We start from the raw sequence: 10,000 nt of genomic DNA, 5'->3' as shown, positions 1-10,000 counted from the left end.
TCGACAGGCCCCACCCACACTTCACAGCACTTTCAGTTCCTGTATACAGGTTTGCTATTAATCCAATAATCCTTGTTGGAATTCCTATTAGTCTCAGGATCTCCCAGAGTATCCAACATCTTGAGGTTGATGTAAGCTGCAAGCAGCCAATGTTTGAACTCACGACGGCACTCATCTTTCTGTCACAGATGCAAGTTTGGTGTAAAACATCTCTCTCACATCAAGGTTATACACATCTGTAGGAGCGTACACAACAATAAGAGAATGAAGCCAAATGTAAGCTTCAGTCTTAACATCATTATATGCTCATTGACTGGAGTGACCTCTACTACTGAGGGTTGAAGTCTGCTGGAGATGGTGGCCATCACTGCGACCTGACCAGAAATAAGTGTAGCCACCCACACTAATTGTGCCACTGCCAGGTCTTGTCACCTCCACGAGAGCAGCCACCTCAACTCTCAGATGTTTCAGTTCCCTTGACAGTAGTGGTAACCGATCGTCCTGTCGCAAGGAATGAATGCTCCAAGCCCCCACCCTGACAGCCTGCCTGAGGTCTAACCTCGGGCAGTCCCTCTAGGTGGATGCCACCTCTGCCACCCCCATCGACGCTGCCCCATATAGAGATACACATATACATGCATACATATATATATGTGTATGTATATATATAAATATATATATACATATGTAAATACATATGTATATATGTGTATGTATATATATAAATATATACATACGTAAATACATATGTATATATATTTTTTTATATACATGTATATTTAAATATATAACATACATAAATACATATATACATAAATACATATATATGTGTCTATATATATATGTATATATATATATATTTATATTTATATATATGCACACACACACACACACACACACACACACACACACACACACACACACACACACACACACACACACACACACACACACACACACACACACACAGAGACCAGAGTCTGAGATTTTGGGTTTTTAGCACACAACATTAATTTTCAGGTTGGGACTGAGTAAAAGTGCTAAGATAATACAATGTTTATTGGGGAGGAAGTTGCACTCACAAGGGATTTCTACAGGTGGTTTCAGTCATGGAAATAGATAACGATGCATTCATCACCAATTTATCATAGGAGTGAAGCAAAGGTAAAACCAACACCAGATACACTTAGGAAAACATGTAAACATGTAATTATCCCTAAGTTGGCATGACAACTCTGTAAGTGTTTTAACCAAGGTGCTGTTAAACTCTTGGTGGAAACACTTGTTTAAATGCATTGAAGAGTACCAGAAATAGTACAATAAATAGTTTGAAGGAACAGACAGATCGCGATGACTGCTTAAACTTTGACATTGTCAAGCAGGGTTCAAGCCAATTCTTTGGTTAAAAAAAAAAAAAAAAAAAAAAAAAAAAAAAAAAAAAAAAAAAAAAAAAAAAATGATAGTGAGGTATGGATTGTCAAGCTGAGAGGAAAGATGATTAAGTGATAACATGAAAATCAGTGGTAGGTATGGATCCTCAAGCAGTGTTCCCCTAATGTGACTTATTTCTATGAAAACTGATATCGACACTGGAGGGACAGATCATCAAGCAGTGTTTTCTTATTGACTTGGACCTTAGGAAAATTAATGGCAACACTGGAGGTACGGATCCTCAAGTAGTGTTTATCCTAGGGGATGAATTCACTGAGTACTTCTTTGAGACTTTACCAATGAGAATATAGCCTGCAAATAGTAATACATCATGTCACACACCAAAAGAGACCAGTTGTCTCATGCACACAACCATAAAAAAATAACTGGCCTGAAGTGAGGTAAATCCATGAGAGCACAGATATTTTCCCAGAGAACAGGGACAGTGTGCAGGACCGCAGTCAGGACGGAAGTGAAGACCAAAGTGTTTTCCCCCCTTCCTTTTTTCTTTTTGCTTTGGTTGACCAAGGTTATTAAGCCAATGATCCTATTCATTGTTTCAATCTTGGTAAGGTCATAAAGTGTTGTCTCTTTTAGAAAAGTGATTACTTTACTGATGATTCTTTCATCATCTGATAATGGATTCAATAGAGTGAATTCGAGGTTTTGAATCTGAAATAGTTTATTAGTTGACTGTTATCACCATACAGCAGGTTATTAAAAGATGTGTAATTGATAGGTATAGTGTGCAATGGGGGCACTGGAGAATTTTTTTTTTTCAATATAAGGAGTGAGGTGGGTAAGTTGTGTGACATTGAGCCTGAGTTAGGTCAACACCACCTCCTCTCATCTGTTTTTCCTGTGAGGTGCATCCCACATTTCTTTTGTTGTTTTGTGTTTATATTGGATTTTCAGGTTGGCCCACTCATTTTGAACCCAGATGCATTTTTGCTTTTATAAAGGAAACTAAACACCAGAGATCTGTATAGACTATGCCAATGTCCAGATCACCAGTTGATCGGCAAATTTGTCAGCCTGCTCATTGCCCTGGATCCCAGACTGGCCTTGTACCTATATTAGCTTGATTGAATTATTGGCTCTATGTAACTAGCAAATGATATTACCCAGCAGTTCATTTTTAGTAGTTTCTAATGATTCATTAAGTAAACTTGATGAATCTGAAAATATACTATTCTCTTATGGGTTGCCAATAGTGTAAAATCTATAGCTTTATCAGTAGCAATAACATTCTACATTCTGAAATGAGTCTACATTTAGTTGACCATACACCCGCTCCCACACTCTCATCTGTCTTGGAGCTGTTGGTGTATATGTGAAAAAAAAGGATGTTCAATAAGGATCTCTTTGAAAATCTGGTGTACCTCCTCCTCTGGTGCCATGACCTTATCTGATGGATGCCAGGCTTCCATGATGGTAAAATTTGGGGTTTTCCATGGTTCTATATTTGACTGAACCAGGGTATTGATGGTAGAGAAATCTATACCTACTTTCTCAATGTCATGGAATTGTGTGGTTTTCAATTCCTTGCTGCGTTGTTGTTTTTCTTGGCCAGTGGCATATAGCCATATTAACACAGCCAGCTAAGATCATTAAGCCAATGAATCCTATATTTTATTTCAATCTGAATAAGGTCATAAAGTTTTGTCTCCATTAGGAAATGATTACTGATGATTCTTTGATCATCTGATAGTAGATGTGGAAAATTCTTTATTCTTTATTTGGAAATTTTTTAGATTTTAGATTTTTAGATTTACTCTCTTATTGAATTGTTGACATATTGTTAGAATGAGTTTACTGTGAGGTTGGTGTTGCATTGTGGGCACTATGGAGGAAAGTTTTTCTCAACATAGAGAGTGAGGTGGGTTAATCTAATGGTGTTGACCCTAAGACGGGCCAACACCACCTCCTCCCTTCTAACTTGTGGTTTGTATCCCATGGTTCTATTATTGGTTTGATTTTTTTTGTTAATTTGCATGCTGGTCTACTCACTGCTACAAGAGATGGATTTTTGCTTTTATAAGGGACACAAAACACCTAAGATCTGTACAGACTATGCTAAGATTCAGATCACCAGTTGGCTTGGCTAATTTGTCAGCTTGCTCATTGCCATCAGTAACAGAGTGGCCTGATTGATTTGTTGGCACTATGTAGCTTACAAATGATATTACCCAGAAGTTCATTATCAATAACAAAAAGGTGAGCAAGAAAGATCGATGTATGATTTGGTAGCCTGAACTGCATTTCACATTCAATTGACCATGCACCTACTCCCACACCTTCCAGTCTTGGAGCTGTTGGTATATAAATGAAAAAAAGGGAGATGTTTAATAATGAGCTCTTAACCTCTGGCGTACCTCCACCTCTGGTGCCATGACCATTGCTGATGGAAGCTAGGCTTCCATAACAGAAAAAAGGAGGGTTTCTCGTGGCGATATATTCGAATGAACACGGGGATTGACGATAGAAAGATCTATATCAACATTCTCGATGAGGTCATGGAGTTGTGTGGCAAAGGGCCTAATGCCTCAATTGCCATTAGGATGGCAGCATAAGTCAGTGTAACTGGCTGTGTCTAAGTGGGAGAGGAAGTACTCCTGACTCCACCTCAAGACACCTGATCCGAGTAAACTTCAGGACTCCAAGTCACATGCAAACAAGCATTCTACACAACATCCAAACCTTTCAAAATTGAGTTCATTGCCAAATCATACTCAGTTGACCCATAACCTACTTTAAATCTTATTAGGGCTTTATATATCATTAGTAAAGGCTTTCTATCAGCTCCCCATTTATTACCAGAAGTGCACTTTGACAAATTTAATGCTCTTTAATTTGCCAATGTGGTCTTTCCAAGTGAGTCTACGATCAGAGAATAGACTAAAAAATCTAGCAGGATTTTGAATGGGTATTGGGTGATTGTCTAGAGTTAGTCTAATGTTCAGCTTTGATCTATGTGAAAAAAAATACTTTTTCTTATGAAAAATATAAAACCCCACTGGAGGCCCCACTTATGAATCATATCCAGTGCCATTGTATGTGTTTTGCCTAGAATTCTGCATTGCTGTTAGAATGCCATTATGCACAATCATCTGTGTACAGTGAGTATTTCAGATTTTGAGGGGGAGCTGGTAAGATGTCATTAATCATACACAGAAATAATGTTGGTGATAAGACACTTCCTTGTGGGGCCCCGTTTGCTTGGACAAAAAAGTCTGAAAATATGACATTGTCAGAAAACTGTTTGACAAAGTGCTGTCTGAAATTAAATTTTAAATAAAACAATTCTCCACATAATCCCAAAGCATAAAATTTTCTGAGTAGGCCATATCGACATGTCATGTTGTAGGCTTTTTCCATGTCTAAGAATACTGAAGTTAAAAAGTCCATTTTGGCAATTGCCTCTTGAATGTGACTGTCCAGTTTTACTAGGTGATCAAAAGGTTAGCATCCCTTTCAGAAGCTACACTGCCTATAAACTAATAAATTACTGGAATTTATAAAATGCAACAGCCTACTGTTATCAATTTGTTCCATGTCCTTGCTTAAGCAACTTGTCAATACAGTTGGGCAATAGGTGATGGCAGATTTGGGATTCCCCTCCTTTCAGTATGGGACTGAGGTAGGCCAAGTTCCAAATTTCATTGATGCTTCTCGCAACTTAATCATGGCATCATGATTAAGATGCTTTATCATCTCATTGAATCTCATCAGGGCCTTGGGACATTCCTCTACAGGCTTCTAGGGCTCAGACAAGCTCATCCATTGATAGATCTTTATTGTAATCCAAGGTGTCTCTAGAGACAAAACTCCACCTTGTCTAGTTGTTCTTTGAGCCCTAGCTCTTGCTTGTTTGTAATTGCAGAATTTTTCATTATTGATGTTGTTTTTGGAAAGCCTGTAGGCCCTATTGCATTCACACAGTGCCCTGTGGCAATCTGGTGTCCACCATGGAACTCTATGCTTAACACTATTTGTTGAAGTCTTAGGAATGGATAGCTCTTTTCACGTTAAATTTAGATGCTGAAGGTGTTCTTGTTGTTGTATCACATGAATATATGATACAAATAAGAAAGGGATCACTTCCCAATGTCAATGTCAATGGTGTGCTACAGGCACTTGGCTGCCATTGTTGAAGATACCAGAGATAAGTCAAGAAAGCTCAAAGTACTGGTATTAATGTTCACTACCATCGTTCAGAAGGAGAAATAAGAATCACAAGTCAGCTTAACTACTTGCTCACCTCTACCATCCACCTGGAGGAAACCCCATAATGTATGATGAGTATTAAAATCACCTATGAATAATCTATTTTGTTGCAGATTATCCGAAAGAGCAAAATGCTCATCATAAACTACCCTATAGTTAGGCAGACAGTAAACTGAAAACGTAGTCATATATGTGTTATAGATTTTTACTTTCCATGCTACAAACTCCAAAGTAGAATAAATCTCCACTTCAGTCAGAGGGAAGCTTTGGCGACTCTGCCTCTCCCCTTACCCTCTTGATCCTTCTGACACAAATGGTAGTTCATCAGCAAAACGACCTCATCAGACATGAGGTTAGTTTAATGCGTTTATTGGAGAACTATAATATTGGGAGCAGAAGATGATTACTTTAGTTCTAACATTTCGAAAATTCCATTGTATATTGGTTAATGCCTAAATTGTTTTATGGATTTTGGAAGTGCCTTTTCCGCTGGTCTTAATTTTCTTTTTTCTGGGAGGGAGGTTTTTTTCTCCTATCCATCACTATCTATGGGCCTCCTCTTCTATGTCCTGCATCTCACTGCCAGGGAAACACCCAGTAGATGATCTGTTCCAAGAAACAGACCAAAAACCAGATGAAGTCCCAGCAGGAGCCACCTGGATGGGATCCAGATTGTGATTTGGTATCATCCTCCTTATGATTTTGCTTTTGCTGTGTTGATGCAGTAATTTGTTTCATTGTATTTTTAAGTTCTTTAATTTGATCCATTGGCTACTAGCTGACTATTTGCACTGGGAGTATTGGTAGTTGCTGAAGCATAGGAAGTATTGGGTTTGCTGGTCAAACCTCCAACTTTCTGCTAGGCTTCATGGTAGCTAACATTATGCCCTTTTATGTATGCTAATATTTCAGTCTCCCAGAAGCTGCTGCATACAGCAGAACCAGATTGATAGCAGACTTGAAAGTGTGCTCATTACATTCAGTAGTGTCATGACATACTCAGTAATTTTACTTGAAGCTGAAGTAAAAATTTTTTTTTTTTTTTTTTGCACATTCCTATCTTTCTTGGTTCATGCAGTTCAGGTGTATCATGCTTTGCTCCTTCATATTTTCAAGAATTTCACTCTCCATTGTCCTTAAATCCCAGTGAAAACTTACTCCTTTACAGGTATTTGGGCCAACAGTTACTTCAACTTTCAAATCATGAATTTGCATCAGTTTAATTATAATTAAGTCACTAAACTGGGAGTTGCATTGCACTTTTACAAGGAGGCTACCATCTCACAAGGTCCTTCTTGATGAATGAAGGGGTTAATGTTCAAAACGATTTTCATTTGCACATTTGATGGTCAAACACCTTGTATTCTCTAGAGGGATTGCAAACACTCGTTCACGTAGTAGGTGTTCCATTGTTCAAGGTCGAGCTGTGTCATGGATTGTCCTTCCTCCTTGAGAAAGAAAAGGGATAGCCAGTCAATCATTCTGGGTTTCGGACCAAGTTCGAACCCAGGGCCTGTGCCTATTGTCCAGAAGGGACTAGATAATCCTTCATTATAGTTTGTCAACCCGGCAGCAATAGCTAAGAAAGTGTTGGTAGGACGTCCCAGACTACTGAGCTTCCCTACCTAGGGTCGCAGCCCGCATGAGTTATCCTGGTGCAGAAAAGTGCTGCGGGTGTGAGGTTGGGTGCTGACTACGCCTACTGTAGTCTCGTGTTACCTGCAAAATCAAGGCACTGAAGGTGTAGGCAAAGCACTAGAAAGTGCAGCGAAGTCTGCAAAAACACTTATTTACTTTACATAATATTCGTTAGATTAGGTTAGAAGCAAAAATGTCGAGCAAAACGTGAGGCTTCAGACACCAAGGTCAGGCATGCGTCACACTTTTTATTTATTGCTGCTACGCTTTTTCTATCTAGGGTTCTGGTATAGTAACATCCCTTACACGAGTGTGGAGTGATTTTTCTCTTTCCAAAACCATGGGTACTTTTACTCAGAAAGAGTCCCCCAGACCAAGCCCCAGGCATGGCGCTATAAGAAGAAAATGTACAAATGAATGTAACCGATAGCTAAACAATCCAAAGGAGCCTCCGGGCTACTATAGTGGTAACGTGGGGTCGGCGGTTCGCGCCCCGCCCAGGCGCGAGAAGTAGACCGGGACCCCAGAGGGGTCAGCCTAGCTAAAAAGGTTACCAATTCTAACCCACATAGCAATGGTCCTTGTGCTTGCCCATGTATGAAAATAAAAGTCTGCCGGGCCTGCAGTGGTGGACAAGGTCATGAGGTCATGTCAAAGTTGTAGCCCCATAGCATTTATTAAGGCCCAGACTTTGGGTCTGATCTGAACATCACAGCAGAGATGACAGGGTGGATGACAGGATGGTCGCACATGACTCCGATTGACAAGACAAACAACTTATATTCCGACAATATTTGGCTAATGTTAACGGTTTGGTCTGTAAAAATGGTTAAAGTTATACTCATTGCCATAAAAAGATGCCATTCGCGTTTTTACAGACCAAACCGTTAACATTAGCCAAATGTTGTCGGAATATAAGTTGTTTGTCTTGTCCATTGGAATCATTTGCGACCATCATGTCATCTCTGCTGTGATGTTCAGATCAGACCCAAAGTCTGGGCCTTAATAAATGCTATGGGGCTACAACTTTGACATGACCTCATGACCTTGTCCACCACTGCAGGCCCGGCAGACTGTTATTTTCATATATGGGCAAGCACAAGGACCATTGCAATGTGGGTTAGAATTGGTAACCTTTTTAGCTAGGCTGACCCCTCTGGGCTCCCGCTCTAAAGTTACAATTGTCACCCGGAGGTTACTGCTGGGCACCACGGCGGGTAAGGACTAAGCTCAGCCGAGTCAGCACTAGCTGCTCACACACGTTAGCGAGTCGACATTGGTCGACACAGGCCGGGCTCTCCTAATTGGTATAGCCTGGGCGAGGCTCAGCTTCGCATATCGGACTTATCTTTAATCCAAAAGACCCAGACTACCTTTGCAGACGTTGCCGAAGAGAATGGATTATAGGAAATGCAAAAATAAGTTGTGTTGAAAACTGCATTTCGGATTGTTGATATTAAAAAGATTCCATTTTAAATATGTATATATATAATACATATATATTGTTTAGGTTAGTGATTCCAACGCCATTTAAATAATGAGATTTGGTTTTAAATACGTCTGATGTTTATAAAAATAACCAAATCGATATTGACATTCTGAAATTGTGGTTGGGACATATCCCTAATCCGTCCTGATACCGAACATTTAGGATTGTGTTCAGGTTCATGAAACAGTAGCACAACGCTGAACACGTATCAGCGATGTAAACACATTGCAGGCAACGCATAAGTAGCTTGTCTCATTGTGGAATATATGGTGAACATTGGGATCCTGGATGTGTGTTTTTTATTTCTTCCCTGACAAAAATAATGTTTCTGGTGATAGAAATACGAATGGCTACATTTAATTAAACAGGGGAGTCATAAGGCAAGATGTGTCTAGGCCACGAAGTTCGCGGATAAAGATTGCTTTAAACATTCCAATTATTTTCAACGTTCATAATGGTCTGTAGAAATTTGTATATGTTTCCTCTCAGCTTTTCATGTTTCTTATTAATTAGAAATAATAACACTAAACATGCCCAACAAAGGGCTGGAAGGACTGTCATAAAGTACTGATAATTATTTATTATCATAAGGCATGTTTTGGGATAAGTATTGCACCCGAAACTTTCTACCCGAAGTTCCAATAATACATGGGTCTACGCGTTCGGATTGGATCTGCATGGGGGTGGGGGGGTTACGAAGTGATGGAACACTCAAGCCGAAGGGCGAAGCCTGACGCAGTATACGCTGGAAACCGATATACTGGTTGGGTTGGCGTAGTGTCGGAGTGGGTCTGTATATTTATGCGCACGGATGGTGAGGCATCAAGACCACAACCAGGGCGCATGGCTGTTTGGGGAAGTTACCACATAGCTTCGTGGTAGAAGTAGCACGAATGTGAAATAGCCTCATTCACGTGGCGCCCGAGGATGATGTCAGTGGGAAAATTGACCTTAGAGTCGATAAGTATACATATGTATATATATGTATAATTATGTATGTATATATACATATGTATATATATGTATAATTATGTATGTATATATACATATGTATATATATGTATAATTATGTATGTATATATACATATGTATATGTATACATATGTATATATGTATAGGTATACATATGTATATATGTATACATATGTATATATGTATACATATGTATATATACACAAATATATACATATACACATAAACATAAACATACATATG

At 39.2% G+C, this 10,000-nt stretch overlaps 1 protein-coding gene across 3 annotated transcripts in view; it reads left to right on the top strand.

The window, feature by feature from the left end:
• Positions 1-10,000, top strand: part of LOC125041634 (RNA-binding motif, single-stranded-interacting protein 1-like) — a 224,677-nt gene that overhangs the window by 58,383 nt on the left and 156,294 nt on the right. The gene's annotated exons all lie outside the window — the stretch shown is intronic.

This window comes from Penaeus chinensis, chromosome 31 (assembly GCF_019202785.1).
Source record: "Penaeus chinensis breed Huanghai No. 1 chromosome 31, ASM1920278v2, whole genome shotgun sequence".
In the NCBI taxonomy this organism is placed as follows: Eukaryota; Metazoa; Arthropoda; class Malacostraca; order Decapoda; family Penaeidae; genus Penaeus; species Penaeus chinensis.
This window is presented reverse-complemented; position numbering and strand designations above follow the sequence as displayed.